Source organism: Suricata suricatta, chromosome 13 (genome assembly GCF_006229205.1).
Source record: "Suricata suricatta isolate VVHF042 chromosome 13, meerkat_22Aug2017_6uvM2_HiC, whole genome shotgun sequence".
Classification (NCBI taxonomy): domain Eukaryota; kingdom Metazoa; phylum Chordata; class Mammalia; order Carnivora; family Herpestidae; genus Suricata; species Suricata suricatta.
Genome location: NC_043712.1, coordinates 45,353,321 through 45,362,567, shown reverse-complemented (window position 1 = coordinate 45,362,567; position 9,247 = coordinate 45,353,321). Strand labels below are relative to the sequence as shown.

Below are 9,247 nucleotides of genomic sequence, written 5' to 3'. Positions count from 1 at the left end.
ACACCTCTTCTCTCTCAACAGCTAAAGCACCAAATGCAGAAGCCACCACAACATCAGCACCATAGCCTCAAAGAAGCATGTGATGGGAGCAGAGCTCAGGTGTTAGGTCATCCCCGGTCACTCTTCCTGACACAGCTGTCCTTCCGTCATTCCTGTGGAAGCATCTCAGCGTTGTAGCCTCCAGGAAAAAAAATGAAAAGAAGACAGAGCATCTGACTTTTCTATTACGCTGCTGCCTAAGATTCTTTTGGACTTCAGGACTGAGGCAGAGATCTCTCTGAAGAAAGAACCCATGTCTCACCTTTGAATCTTGTGACTAACACTTCATGTGGTATATGGCCAAAGCTCTATTGGTATTTGTTGACAGGTGAATAAAGGCCATAGGCAAATAACCAATTAGGAATACTTTCAATTCCATGTAGCAGCCAAAACAAATGCAGTGATGGAAACAAACAAATGGGTCTTTTATCTATCCATCCATCCATCCATCCATCAATTGATGATAAATGAAGCAAGAAGCCCATCGATAGACAGATATAGCAAGAAGTCCACGGCAAGGCAGCTGTTGGTGTTCTCGGCATTTGGCTCACCAATGCCAAGGCTCATGTGTTTAAAATTCTCTAGGCCTTCTCTTTATAGTCCCAAGACAACTGTATTTGCTCCAGTCCTGATTCATGTATAAGGCATGAATGGGGCTTGAAAAGCCCCTGGCTGACTTCCAGTTAAATGTCATTAGCAGTACAACCTGACTGCCCCTACTTGCAAGACAGCCTGGGAAGGTGATCCTCTTTCCTTGAGCTGGGCATATAGTCTAGATTCTGTTAGCAAGGAAGAAGAGAGAAGTAAATACTAGCTAGGCATCTAGCAGTGTCTGTCTCAACAAATACTGTTCTTCCATCTTCTTAAAGTCTAAATGATAATAGAAGTATACACTGAAAACAGTGGAAGATATCCAAGAAAACATACTTTTCATTGCAAGTTTCTATAGGTAAGAAAGTAACCTCAGTGACTGGCATTTTTGATGACTATGATTTGGTAAACCTGAGCTAGTGGGTAGTTCAATCAAGAGGACAATGGAAAAACCCAAGAATGTGCATGTCTCCAGTGGTACATTCAACCCCATACTATGTCAGTATTCCCTCTCTTTGGAAGGGGACCTAAAACAGAATAAAACCTAAGTTTCATTTGTCCAAGTTAGCTGAATTACGAATGTATTTCATTGGTTTCAATGTGATTCAATATTTTTTAAGTATTTATTTATTATTTATTAAGAGAGGAAGAGTGGAGTGGGGGCAGAAAGAAACGGAGAGAGAAAGAATCCCAAGCAGGCTCCACACTATCAGCGCAGAGCCCAACACAGAGCTCAAACGCACGAAACTGTGAACTCATGACCTGAGCCAAAATCAAAAGTCATAAGCCTAACCAACTGGGCCATTCAGGTGCCTTATGGCTCAATATTTTAAAAATAATCTAGAGGATTTGTTGAGTGGGAATTGGAGGAGCCTCTGTTTAACCTCCTTGTTACTGAATCATGCAACCTGTGTTTGGAATTTTTAGCAACGAGGACCTTTCTACTCCATAAGGTAGCCTATTCAACTCTTGAATTCCTCTAATTAACAGAAAAGTCTTTCCTAATTGGAACTGTATTTTACCTTTAAGTATTATAAATGCATTGGTTCTAATACAATTTTCTACAGCAACTAGAATTAGCCTGTCTCTCCTCACACATGACAGAACTTTACATATATCAACAAAGCTACGACACCTGTTCCCTTGGTGAAAAAATACAGGCCCTCACACTCCTCAGCTGGCCTACTTGTCACAGCCCTCCTCTTCTACCTCTTCTTCTCTGGTGGAGAACCTAGCTGTCCTTCTCTGGGCCTGGAGTATAGTCTCTGCAATGAGAAAGTGGTTGGGATGGACTCTGGCCACTCCTGAGTGGGAGTCTACCACCAATCTTGCTGTCAACACATGCGTTAAAATATTTTCTGAGAAAATTTCCTGTTTTGATTCTGATCCATGGCTCTAAGTCTAAGGGAAACTACTTGAGACCCTCACTGATCAAGCACACAAGTTTTCACTCCCAGTAGTTTTGTTAGGCAAGCCCTCTTCAAGTCTTTAGAAAAAGAAAGAGAAGTTTCAACAAGACTGGGCTAATATGCTAGGGACGCCTTCCCTTCAGGCAATCAAGCTATTAATATTTGGATGAATCTGTTGTTAAGCTATTAATATACTTCAAAGGATAACTCCACATTTCTCTATTTCATGCAGAGTCCCTGGAATTTTCCTTTCCATATCTTCAGCAGGTAATTTAAAGCCATCATTAAGTCAGTGATTTGCCATGTTCTCCATCACATTCTAAACACTACTGCATAGATGGCCGGCACTCCTTTAATTAGGTAGAAAAGTGAGGGAGAGGCATTAACATATATGTTATCTAGATACATCATATCTTTCATTCCTCCTAATTACCCTTTGAGGTTTTATAATGCCCCTTCCCTCCATTTTCTAGACAGGTTACAAAACAAAGTTCATTGTAGTTAAAGAAAACTTCCTTAAGATCTCTGTGGGTTTTTTTCGCCTAACCAAACACATGTGATCTTTCCACACCACTTGTCCAATCCTCCCACATCAATTAGGTGTCCAACAATTCAGTTCTGACACAAACTACCCAAAGTTAGCACAGCCCCCACAGCTTAAAGGCTCAGTCCCACTGCCCCCGCTAAGAAGCCAGCCAACAAATGGGGTACTCAGGCTACCCACATTTCTGGCAGGCCAGTTAGAGACGCCAGAGTCTTCATCACTTCTTCATCAAGTGTGATGGTTCCCTAGAACAACTCCCAGAACTCAGAAAAACACTAAAAGGCTACCACAAAAGAAGAGCCAAATGTAAGACATGCCTAAGACAGGGTGTGGAGTGCCAGGGGAGGGCGGTCCCAAGGCTCCATGCCCTCTTCCAGTGTGCCATCTTCCTAGCATATCAATATACCTACCAACCCAGAAGCTCCTGGAACCCCATCATCTAGGGGTTTTTATGAAGGTTTCATTATGTGTGCATGCCTGATTAAATCATTGGCTATTTACAACTGAACCAAACGTCTAGCCCCTCTCCCTGCCCAGGAAATTAAGGGGTGTGGATTAAAGTTTTAGCCCTCCAATCATAAGACTGTCAAGAACCTCCCCTTTCTACAGGAGTCACCTCATTAGCATATAAAAGACAGTAAATTCTAAGGGTTTTAGGAGCTCTGGGTTAGAAACAGTGGACAAAACCCAAATATTAAATTTTTTTTTATTGTAACACAAAATTACATTGTCAGTAACGGTGTAGCTGTATTTCAAACTCAGGTCTGCCTATTGCTGAATTCCATATCCTTCTCTTACAACAAACTTCCTTCAGATGAATCAAATCTGTAAAAAAAAAAAAAATTGAATGAAAAGCTATATTAGTGCAAGATATTTTAGGATGTGTACCAAGTAGAAATATCCTGTGTCAAAGTCACATCATCTGAAAAATGGTAATCAAGAAAATGAGGCTTGAGAAATTTGTTTTTCTTATTCTGAATAATTATGCTCAGCATTTTCATTGTCATATTTACCCTTTGGTGGCTGAAGCATGTCAAACAGGTAAGGCCTTTGTTCTCCATCAATTGTTTGCTTGTAACTGTAGGCTGAGGATTCACCTAATATTTCACATTAACTTTCACATTTGTCATTCACCCATAGGTCCTCCCATAGACACTCAATATCAGAAGTTTAAATACTGTGCCTTGCAAACACTTATTTAAAAGCAAAAAGGAGGGGTGCCAGGTTGGCTCAGTTGGTTAAGCAGCCAACTTCAGCTCTGGTCATGATCTCACAGTTCGTGGGTTCGAGCCCCACATCGAGCTCTGTACTGACAGCTCAGGGCCTGGAGCCTGCTTCAGATTCTGTGTCTCCCTCTCTCTCAGCCCCTCCCCTGCTCACTCTCTGTCTCTGAAAATAAAATAAAGACATAAAAAAATAAAAGCAAAAAGGAAACACATTTATCTCACACACACACACACACAGAAATTTAAACACTTAATGAAAAATGTAGGAAAATAGATGGTTATAGATTGCATTACTTGAGTACCAAAAAATACAGAGAACTTTGTGGGGGTCTGTTTCTGTTAGCTGTAAAACTGTGCGGAAGGTATTCTTGGAACAGGAATTAGAGCCTTTTTGTGGTACTCCATTTTCTAAGAGTTGGGTAGAAGGACTCATATAGTATTCAGTTGGGTTGTAAATTTCCATTCCAAGTTTTTCAGCAACAATGTAATTTATGCCATTTGTTGACTTCCTTTGATGCCAATTACTAATGAGGCAGGCCCTTTTAACATCTTTAATTCTTGCTACCAACGCCACAAGACAGAGGTCATATCCACATTTTACAAATAAGAAAACAGACTCAAAGGTTGAGAGGCAAACAACACGGAACCAGTGTCTTTTTAATGCATCTTGTATTCTACCACCCTCAACGCTCATATCCTTAAGAAATTTCCCCAGGGCGCCTGGATGGGTCAGTAGGTTGAGTGTCTGACTCCTTATTTCGGCTCAGGTCATGATCTCACAGTTTATTGGTTCATGTCCCACTTCAGGCTCTGTACTGATGTGCCCCTCCCTCACACGCTTTGTCTGTCTCTTTTTCTCTCAAAAATAGATAAACTTAAAAAAAAATCATCCCTAACCATTTCAAATATATTTTCTTAGAAAAGAAAGGAAATAAAAAGAAAGGAAGGGGGGAGAAAAGAAAGAAAGAAGGGAAGGTGAAGAAAGATGAGGGAGAGCAAAAAGGAGGGGGAGAGAGGAAGGAAAGGGAAATATTAGAAAAAGAAGGGAATGGAGGGCAGGGCAGGACAGGGCAAAACAACTACTCTAAACCAGAGCATCTGGAGGAACAGCTAAATTTCTTGTCTGTTCCTCACTACAGAACAAAGGTCACACTGACATTGCATCTCTGTTCAAAATGTGTTTCCAGATATCTTTCTGATTTGGTCACCACATTTATTGAGCACTTCTCTATATTCAAATATCATAATGGAAAAGGAAAATATATAAGCAATCAAAGATCAGTTGTCTCCCTTATGGAACTCACAATCTGCATGGAGCAGTAGGAGACTTCCCCATAATGCCTAAAGGAGAGACGTCTCTAGCCCCAGCTATGAAGCTGGAAAGTAGAAGTGTATGAGTTAGACAGACTCATCCAGAAGACAGACTCTTCTTGGCTAACCAATCTGCATTTGTAAAGAGAGCAAAAATAACAATAAATGGTGAAGGTTCTTTATTTTACACAGTGCTTGTCTACACACAGACTATGGTAGACTCCACTTCAAGATCATTAAGAAGAATGAGAAGTTCTTCCTGTGGCCTCTTAGCAGGGTAGTGGAGCTTGGTCCTAAATGTGTTACTCTAATGGGATCCACACTTTAAACCCAGAATCCCCTTGCTAATCATGAAACATTCTAAGTCCAATCTTCTGTGTGTGTGTGTGTGTGTGTGTGTGTGTGTGTGTGTGTGTATCACATATACATCAAGATCAGGGTCCAAAGAATGGATTAATGTCTACTTCTGTTCCCACAGCACAGTAGCAGGCACCAGGCACCAGGCAAAAATGATATGGACACACTTCATTACCATAAATGATTTCTTGATATTCCATTTCATGAGGCCTCCACATCTGTTTTTATAACCAAGGTGACAGACAGGATGCAGACAATCACATGGCAAATGCTCCCAAGGATCCAGAGCAGAGTACTACAAAAAGGCTCCAATTCCCATCCCAAGAATGTCTTCCCATGCGGTTTTGCCGCTGACAGGAACAGGCCCACAGAGAGCTGAATCTAGCAAGGCTTATGTTGACATTTAAAACCCCAATTCCAAGAACAGCTGTGCAAACCCAAAGAAGGACATTCTTTGTCCAGGTCCCTTTTGGACAGACACAAATGATTTTAGTCATTTTAGACTGCTTTGAAAAATACTGCTATGGTCTAAATGTTTGTGTCCCTCCAAGGTGTTCGGAGGTGGGTCTTTGGGAGATGATTATTAGGTCATAAGAAGTAAAGAAAACCCTCATGAAAGGGAATAGTGTACTTAAAAAAGAGGCACAGAGAGCTCCCTTGCCTCCCATGGCATGTGAGGATATAAGGAAAAGTTGGTGGTCTGCAACCCGGAAAGTGGGCCCTCCCCAGAACCAGACCATGCTGACTCCCTGATCTTGGACTTCAGGCCTCCAGAACTGTGAGCCATAACTTTCTGCTGTTTATAAGCCATCCAGTCTATGGTATTGTGTCACTGCAGCCAGAACAGGCTAAGATAGCATCCTCGTACACAAATGAAGGAGGACACTGAATGTCCTGAGCATCCAGTGAATGCTTACTGATGTGTGCTGTAGAGCAACACTCCCTTAGAGAAGGTGTCAGATAAGAATGACACAATGTGAATTTTGCCTTCATATATTCCCATAAAAGTCCACTTTTTAAAAAACTCAATGATCTTTTCTGTATGGGCATCCATAGGTCTTCATAGTTCCACAAAACTCAAGGAGCAATTTCCTTCTCCTAATATTCTGTGCTAGATTCCTACTGGCCCCCTCTGCACTTAAATCATCTGGGATTCATTCATCATCAGACTTAGTTGGCTGCTCTCTGCATACTTTGTTTTCATCCAACAAACATTTACTGAGCAGCTACGATAATATAGGCCTTGTCCCCAGGGTTCGGACAGATAGGTCAATAGGACCCAGATCCCACCCCATCATTAGGCTGCTCACAAGCTTGAGGCCGTCCCACACACAGGTAGTCATAGTACTATGGGGATGTGGTACATATGGTGTAGGGTGTAGGGGATATGCTGGCAGACCAGCCTTAAGGCTTAAAAAAAAGCCTTTCTTGAGGTAAAACCAGTACTGAACCTGGTCAAAGACTAGGGCCGACTAGTGAATGCTAAATCAATGTGACTGACTTATTCTATGTCTAAGTGACAATCAAGTAAAATATACTCATATTTTTAACTAGTAAAATAATTTCTATAATGATCTTAATGGAGCCTTGAGTTTATTACTGAATGACCTTGGTCAAGTCACTTAGTCACTCTCTCTCTCTCTCTAAACTTCAATTTTCTCATCTGTGAAATTGGGTTTATAATGCTTGCCTCACAGGGTTGTTTTGAGGATCAATGTAGAATGATGTACATCAAGCATTTGGCACAGTGCCTGGCACATGGCAAATGCTCATTAAATCTAAGTTTCTAATTATGACGGCCATTCACGAATCCCTCTTTGGTCTTTGCTCCTGGCACACAGAAGTTGCTTGTTCATCTGACAGACTGCCTTCCAAGCTATCTCTATCTCAGTGCTGTTCATTTCCCTCAAGCCTGCTGAAAAGGAATCAGCTAGTATCTGGAACCAAACTTCCACGTTACTGAATGAAGAAAAGAACACTCGATCTTTTATGTATATTGCTACTGATTCATATTTTTCCATAAGATTCATGGGGAGATTTCTCTTTCTGAACACTCTGCCTCTATTCTTGTTGGCCTCTAGAAAGCCGGTACTGTTCTGGGATGCAGAGACCAGACATGGATACAGAAAGTCAATGACCTGTATCAACTGCCACTGGCCATCAGGGAAGTGAACAGATACCTTCTCTATTCTGTCAAGGGCAGACTAATGAACTAGGCACTGAAACAGACCAAATGAAATCTGATATCTTAGGTCAATGCAATCAGCTACAATAAAGCTAAGAGGTTAGGGAAAACATGGCAAGGCAGTAATCGTGCCTAGAAGTAATCAGAAGGATGACAGAGTAAGTGTCTGCCAAAATAGACTCTGTGCTTTTTCAAGAGACCTAAGTCTCAGTCTGGTGGTGATTTGTAGAAAGCCCACTTGAGTGGGTACACAAGGTCAGCCTGGTAATAAACGTGAAGAGCCTGAAATCAATATTTGTAATTCGGGAATGGTAAACAAAGGTATATATGAGTTTAACGTACCACTTTATTAAGTATAGGTAAATAATTTTTCTGGAAGGAAATGGGATTCGGCTCCTACTTCATAAAGGCTGTGGCTGTGCTGCAGAAAGAACGGAAGAGTTAATCCCTGACTGTGCCCACATGTGCAGTGGCAGCAGAAACCAGCAGAAAGAGCCCTGAACTAGCCTTGAGTACTATTCTTGTCTCCACGCTCTAACTGTGGGCTCCCTGCCAATAACTGCTTTTGTGAAGCCACTAGGAGCTGCTGACTGGCTGCATTTCCTTGTTCATCCCAAAGCTATATTTAGAGTGACAACCCCAGGAGATTTGGGGGACCCTGAGATGGGTCAAGGGATATTGTCCTCCTGTGGTCAACAGTTACCTTATAGGAAGTCTCTCTCGATACAGACCAAGACTGTAAACTCCATGTTAGAGTATATGGACGGGAAGACGGGAAGAAGGAAGGGAAAGCGTCACCTCATAGAGTCTCAACACCATGCCAGTACTAGAGCTATATGCTCTTACTTACATGACCTCATTTAATCTTAGCAGCTATGAGAAGTAGGTATTATCCATTTTTCCTGTTCTGTAATGCTGGGTAACTTGGCTAAAGTAAACATAAAGCAGAAATTGAAACCTAGGGGTCCAAAGTTTACTCCACGTCTTTCCATTACTATGGTTGCAAGGATGCTGCATAGAGTGCCCTCTGGTGGTCGGGGGGACGTCTAGCCAGAAGGTCTTCTCTAGACCCTTTTTCCTAGAGGGTCTGAAAAGACCCGTCCCACCTTAAATAGGCCAGGAGTATGCCTGGGTTTGAAAGGAACATTGAGGTAGCTAGTGATTTCTGGGCCAGACTCAGTGGTTCTAAGTACTTTAGTGCACTGGGCAAGACTTCTTATTCTTAATGAATACAAGTCCTTTCAAGAGAAAGAGAATATCTATTTAGATAAATGTAAGTCTTCCTTATTTTCTCATAGTCTTCTCCATAAAACAGTATCAGTGGTAGACAACATCAATCTTAAAGTAGTAAACAGGCTGGTGGACAGTGTTTAAATGAAAGAACTATAAAACCTTTGAAAAGGAAGAGAAACATAGAACCCCACAGCTTCCAAAGATACCAACTCACAGAACTCTGGTTCTCACAGAATTGGAGATACAAATTTATTCCCATTTTATAGAAACTGAAGAGGTTCAGTGGCTTGAAGATAAAATGGTATAGAAACCATTCCTTGCTAGATGTTCTGACTTCAAAAGGTATATCTTT

The 9,247-nt window shown here is 41.5% G+C and overlaps 1 long non-coding RNA gene across 1 annotated transcript; it reads right to left on the bottom strand.

The window, feature by feature from the left end:
• Positions 1 to 3,277: 3,277 nt before the first annotated feature.
• On the bottom strand, positions 3,278 to 8,077 carry LOC115276289. The gene is made up of 2 exons (XR_003901878.1): positions 8,005 to 8,077; positions 3,278 to 3,408 (listed from the first exon to the last, which is right to left on the bottom strand). It is a non-coding gene; the product is annotated as an uncharacterized LOC115276289 (long non-coding RNA).
• Positions 8,078 to 9,247: the final 1,170 nt, after the last annotated feature.